Source organism: Sinocyclocheilus rhinocerous, unplaced genomic scaffold, assembly GCF_001515625.1.
Source record: "Sinocyclocheilus rhinocerous isolate Xijiao unplaced genomic scaffold, SAMN03320098_v1.1 scaffold2738, whole genome shotgun sequence".
Lineage (NCBI taxonomy): Eukaryota > Metazoa > Chordata > Actinopteri > Cypriniformes > Cyprinidae > Sinocyclocheilus > Sinocyclocheilus rhinocerous.
In genome coordinates, this window is record NW_015639530.1 from 1,729 (window position 1) to 7,679 (window position 5,951).

The 5,951-nt window shown below is 32.7% G+C and overlaps 1 long non-coding RNA gene across 1 annotated transcript in view; it reads right to left on the bottom strand.

The window, feature by feature from the left end:
* Positions 1 to 80: 80 nt before the first annotated feature.
* Positions 81 to 5,951, bottom strand: part of LOC107751422 (uncharacterized) — a 16,953-nt gene continuing 11,082 nt past the window's right edge. The window contains exons 2-3 of the long non-coding RNA XR_001641239.1: positions 281 to 388; positions 81 to 179 (exon numbers count right to left, since the gene is read on the bottom strand). This is a non-coding gene — a long non-coding RNA (uncharacterized LOC107751422). The remainder of the gene's footprint in view (positions 180 to 280; positions 389 to 5,951) is intronic.

Here is a 5,951-nt window from a genome sequence, read left to right on the forward strand (position 1 = left end):
ATAAAATCTAATTCAAAATATTAACAAAAATTATAATAGTATATATCATATGATACTTAAATAACCCTGATGTTACCTTGCATACTGAGGGCCTGTGGTTTCGTACCACTGGCTGGAGGCAGTGATGTCATCGTTTTTGATCCTCCCGTCCTCCATACCGAGAGGATAACGACAGTGAGCTGAGGAGGTCGAAGGAGGACACGGTGAGAAAGTGAATGTTTTTGCCGCTGTCTGTATGAACGCATATGTTTGTGTCGGACTGCATGTAATGTAACTTTACCTGGGTCTATCTGGCCATGGACGTTTGTTAGTGAGATGGTCAGCAGCAGATAAAGCAGCATAGTGAGACCTCAGAGTCTGCCGACAGACCAGACTACAGACTACATCTCTGAGGAACAGAAAGAAACATAGCTGTACTGTAGCATCTACTCATTTCCAGCCAACATAAACATGTAACGATCAGAAAAGGAATCAAAACAGAACAATATCAGAGCCTACTGTAGACCAAAACTAGGTTCAGATTCAGAACAAGATCAATCTAAAAACCAGGAGACACATTTTAAAGATGTGAAACAGAGAAATGGTTGAATTAATTTCCATATTCATGTCAAAACACCCAATCAAGTCCTCTTTTTATATTGTCAATAAAAAATAAACACACACTGTAAACATTAAACAAAAAACGTAAAAAAATAAATAAATAAAATTTTTGGGATATACACTACTATTCAAAAGTTTGGGGACTTTTTTAAAGAAATGAATCATTTTATTCAGCATGTATGCATTAAATTTGTTAAAAGTGACAGTAAAGACACAATGTTACATAGGGCTGCACGATTAATCGAATGCGATTGTCATGCGCATTTTGTTAAAAAAGACGGTTCTGTAATCAACAGTAAATCATCATCACGTGCTTTCAGATGGAGCAGCATTTACTACACCAGAATTCAGATAAACCGTATATTGGTGTAGTCGTGTGTTTATTAGTCACGTTGAATCAATGAAAGCAGTTGAATCTTCTGTTTATTCAGCTGCAGCCATAGGCATTTTCTGGGTTTCTTCTGCGAGGCGTATTTGGAGTTTCAGCGCGAGAGCGCCCTCTGGCCTTTGGATGGAGATTTACTGCTGATCACAGAACCGTGCTTCACTGAAAGATACGCATGACAATCGCAGCTTCTGTCGAATCGCGATCTCGATTCCATTTCGATTTATCGTGCAGCCCTAATGTTACAAAAGATTTCTATTTAAAAAAAATACATTTATCAAAGAATCCACACACAAAAAAACTTTTTGAAATGATAATAATAATGTTTCTTGAGCATATGAGAATGATTTCTGAAGGATCATGTGACACTGAAGACTGAAAATTCAGCTTTGCATCACAGGAATAAATTACATTTTAAAATATATTCAAATGGAAAATGGTTATTTTAAATACTAAATAGTAATATTATTTCACAATATTACTCTTTTTACTGTATTTTTTATCAAATAAATGCAGTCTTGGTGAGAATAAGAGACTTCTTTCAAAAACATTTAAAAATCTTCCCAACCCCAAATGTTTGAATGGTACTGTATATATATTTTTTTATACGTTTTGCGTTATAACATTTTTTTTTTTCTGTGCATTTTAAGTGTGCTTGTGTTTTATCTGGTACATAATTTCTACTGTTGAATAAAACATATTTAAACTCTGTAAGGGAACCGACTGAAAAACGTAAGACAAATCGGCACCCTGATGCTTTCATGCTGCAGAATCCTTTGGGTTTTCTGAGTCCTGTGGGAACCCACAGGTCATATTAGCATCACTGCTATGCTAACTATGCAAACTATGCCAGAGCATTGAGGCAAAAGTCATAGTTAATGGTTTGTTAATAGCAAGAATTCGACCTTTAAATAAATTTTGACCCATTCTTTTTAAATGCTCTGTTTTTTTTTACATCGAAACAGAATAATGGTTTAATATTTTTATTTAGTAGTAGTATTCATAATAGTAATTGTGATTGAAATAATAATTAGTATTAGGCTATTACAACAACAATAATTAGTACTGTTGTTGCTGTTGTCCCAGTTACTATTATTTGAACAACAAGAACAAGAATAATAATAATAACAACAATAATTATTAATATTAATTGTTATATTTTTCTTAAATATAATTGATCAATTTTATTTAGTAGTATTAGTTAATGTTATTATTTATTGTTATTATTACCAACGATAGTTGTTGTTGTTGTTGTTATAGTAATAATAAAGTATTATTATTATTATTATTATTATACTGCTACTAAATAAAAATGAAACTATTGTTTAACAATTTCACTGTAAAATAAATAAAGAATAATATAATAATAATAATAATAATAAATGTTGTTGTTGTTGTTTTATAGTCATTTTAATATATATAATCACACAATTTTTAGCCAAATTGTGCAACTAGGGATGTAACGATTAACCGCGAGCCGGTTGAAAATCGATTGAAATATGTTACGATTCAAATCGGTTGAGATGCTAAACAAATCGCGATTCATTTAGGGGTAGGAGTTTATATGAATGTATGTCTGAGGGGAACTTACTGTCTTTCGATGGTATTTTTTCTTTTCATCTTGCCTCTGTATAACACATATTAAAGTTCATAGCAAACACTTTTATCCAAAGCGACTAACAAATGAGGACAATAGAAGCAATTAAAACCAACAAAAGAGCAATAATTTACAAGTGCTATATTAGTATTGTTATTATAATATGTTATTATAGTGTTATATTTCAATTTCACAAAGAAACGTACAGTATTTTGTCCAAGCAATAATAAAAGGACACATTTAATTTATAATTTGTCTTAAATCTCATTTTGTAAAAAAAAAAAACCGTGAATCGAATCGAATCGTGAAATCAAAATCGTGAATTGAATCGAATCGTGAGTTGAGTGAATCGTTACATCCCTATGTGCAACCCAAACAAACAAACAAGCACAGCAAACCTGGAGCTTAAAAACACACACACTCTAAACCACTATCACAATATTTATCAGAAACTATTTTTCCCAAGGTGGAACCACTTTGAAACCAACTGAACACAAACATGCTAAACACCACAGCAACACCCCACAAAGCATCCTAGCACTGACGATTCCTTTGGGTGTTCTAGGTGATTTCCAGGATGTACCTGGTGTTAGGGTGTTCTGTGATGGACAATATTTATATTCCTAGAAGACATTTTCTTACCAAACACAGACAAGAAACAACATATGACAAATCAGTGTTCTGCCGGCCAAAGCTTCAGTCAAAAGCCTGTGCTAAACTTCACTGCTCTCCTCCAGAGCCGAGGGCCGCGGGGCCCCTCTGATAGCAGTGCGTATTAGCGCTGGAAAGACTGAGATAAATGTTATTGTTGTTGTTAGGACAGACATGTTTGAGAGTGTGTTGAGTGCAGTGCGATTACTGTGGAGGGTCTCTCTCGCTCCCCAAACCTCAGACCGCAGGAATGTGTCTGATTTCATGAGTGCATCACGCCCCAGCCATTACCCCAGAGACAATTACACACAAACCATCAGCGGCCATTACTTACAACCATCACAAGTTCAGTGAGTTTGGCCGTTATGAAACAACATCACAGACAACAGATCATTGCTGATTATATCGATTATTTGTGCTACAGACATGAATGATTCTTCAAATCATTTAGCTTGCGTTGTAACTTATCTGAGCAGTCAAACTCTAAGAGTTATATCTTGAAATCAGAATAATCACAGAGACTTGAGAATGAACTTTTTGGTAACACTTTAGTTTAGGGACCAATTCTTACTATTAACTAGTTGCTTATTAGCATACTGGCTGTTTATTAGAACTTAAAGCACATATTAATGCCTTATTCTGCATGACCATATTTTAGATCACTTAAACCTACCCAATAACTAAACGTAACAAATATATATATATATATATAAATATCTATTAATAAGCAGCAAATTAGGAGTTTATTGTGGCAAAAGTTGTGGTTAATAGTTAGTTATTACTGAGAATTGGTCCCCAAACTAGAGTGTGACTGACTTTTATTTTACTTAATCCAAAAAAATATATATAATAATTCACTTAAAATCTCTCAAAGATTTTTAAAAATTACTGCAAAAGAGCAGTAATTTAATAATATACTGTATTAAATCTGGCTTAAAATTTGTATATATTATATGACATACACTACCATTCAAAAAATTGGTGTCAGTAAGATACTGTTTTTGATACTTTTATTCAACAAAGATGCATTAAATTAACCACAAATTACAGTAAAGACATAATGTAACAAAGGTTTCTATTTCAATTTTCAAATAAATGCCTTCTATTTTTCAAAGATGTATAAAAAATATTAAAAAATGTATTACGGTTTCTACAAAAAAATTTAGCGGCACAACTGTTTTAAACATTGACAATAATCAGAAATGCTTCTTGAGCATCAAATCAGCATATTAGAATGATTTGAATGATCATTTGTCACTGAGGAGACTGGTGTAATGGCTGCTAAAAATTCAGCTTTGCATCACAGGAATAAATACAATTTTAAAATATACTGAAATGGAAAACACTTATTTGAAATGATAATAATATTTCACAATTTTATTGTTTTTACTGTATTTTTTATCAAATAAATGTAGTCTTGATGAGCATAAGAGACTTCTTTCAAAAACATTTTAAAAATCTTGCACGCCTCTAAACGTTTGAACGGTAGTGTGTATTATCAGAAACAGTTTTTGATCATTACACATAAACACGATCATGCTTTGCTTGGTTCGCGTGTTTATCATACAGCGTGTTCTCAGTGTGTTGATGAGAATACCCCATGGGCCATTACATAATACACTTTTTACGGTGAACAAAAACACATGCATGCACACGATCAAACAGACAAATGAAAACTTTTCAAAGAAAATTGTGTGATACTTTACAGCTATTGCATGATAGGGGGCTGCAGATATAATGTGCGTACTAAAGGAAGAGGAGGATGGAGGTTGCAGATGGTTTATGTAATGTTTGGCTCATGTAAAGGCCTGTCCAGTGCCGGGATTCCAGCCTTCTTGCTCATCTTTCTAAGGGGCCTCATGTGACTGACTGGGAAACACAGCAAAGCAACAAAACATCAACAGCGCTAACAGACTTTTTGCTAACAGGGAGTATCTTTAAAAAAAAAAACATGCAATACAGTCCATTTTCTTTAAATTCAGAATAAATTAAAGGAAGTATGACAAAACTACCAGGATGCATAATTACCATACAATTTACATAATTTATTATTGAGTTGTTACTATACTAAAACTTTGATAGTCAATACCAATATCAGTGAAATTTCACAATTCTCCAAGCCAATTTTAATACTATATCAAAAATGTATATACTACTAAACACATCCATTAATTTATTGAGGTTTAATAATATAAGTAAATTAACTCTTTGCCCTTCATTGACAGAATTTTCTGCCTTTCCGTGATTTCACTGTTAAACTGTAGGAGGTGCTATTACACATCTTCTGAAAGAGTACACAATCTCTGAATCAAAACACAGTGAAGAAGCAGCAGAATTCAACACACACACAGCTGTCACCTCTCTCTCTTGATTATTAAATTAAATAAATGCTATAATTCATTCAAATAAATGTGATCTTACCACACTACTTCATTTCTGTGTCTGATTTTGATTCAAGAGCTGAAGTCTCTTCTGCTCAGCAAGGCTGCTTTTAATTTTACAGTAAAAAATACATGCCTGATTCAAGAAGGGGGTCTGATCGCCAAAAAATATTATTTTAGTAACTTATTAATTTTAAGTTAAATTGTGCTTTGTTTGGTATAATGTCTGCTAGAATGTAAAAAAATGTTTAGTGTTAAATATTTTTAAATTGTTGTTTTGTAATTGATTTTTTCTTTGAAAAACAAGACAAAACAGTAAAAAGCACATTTTGGCTAT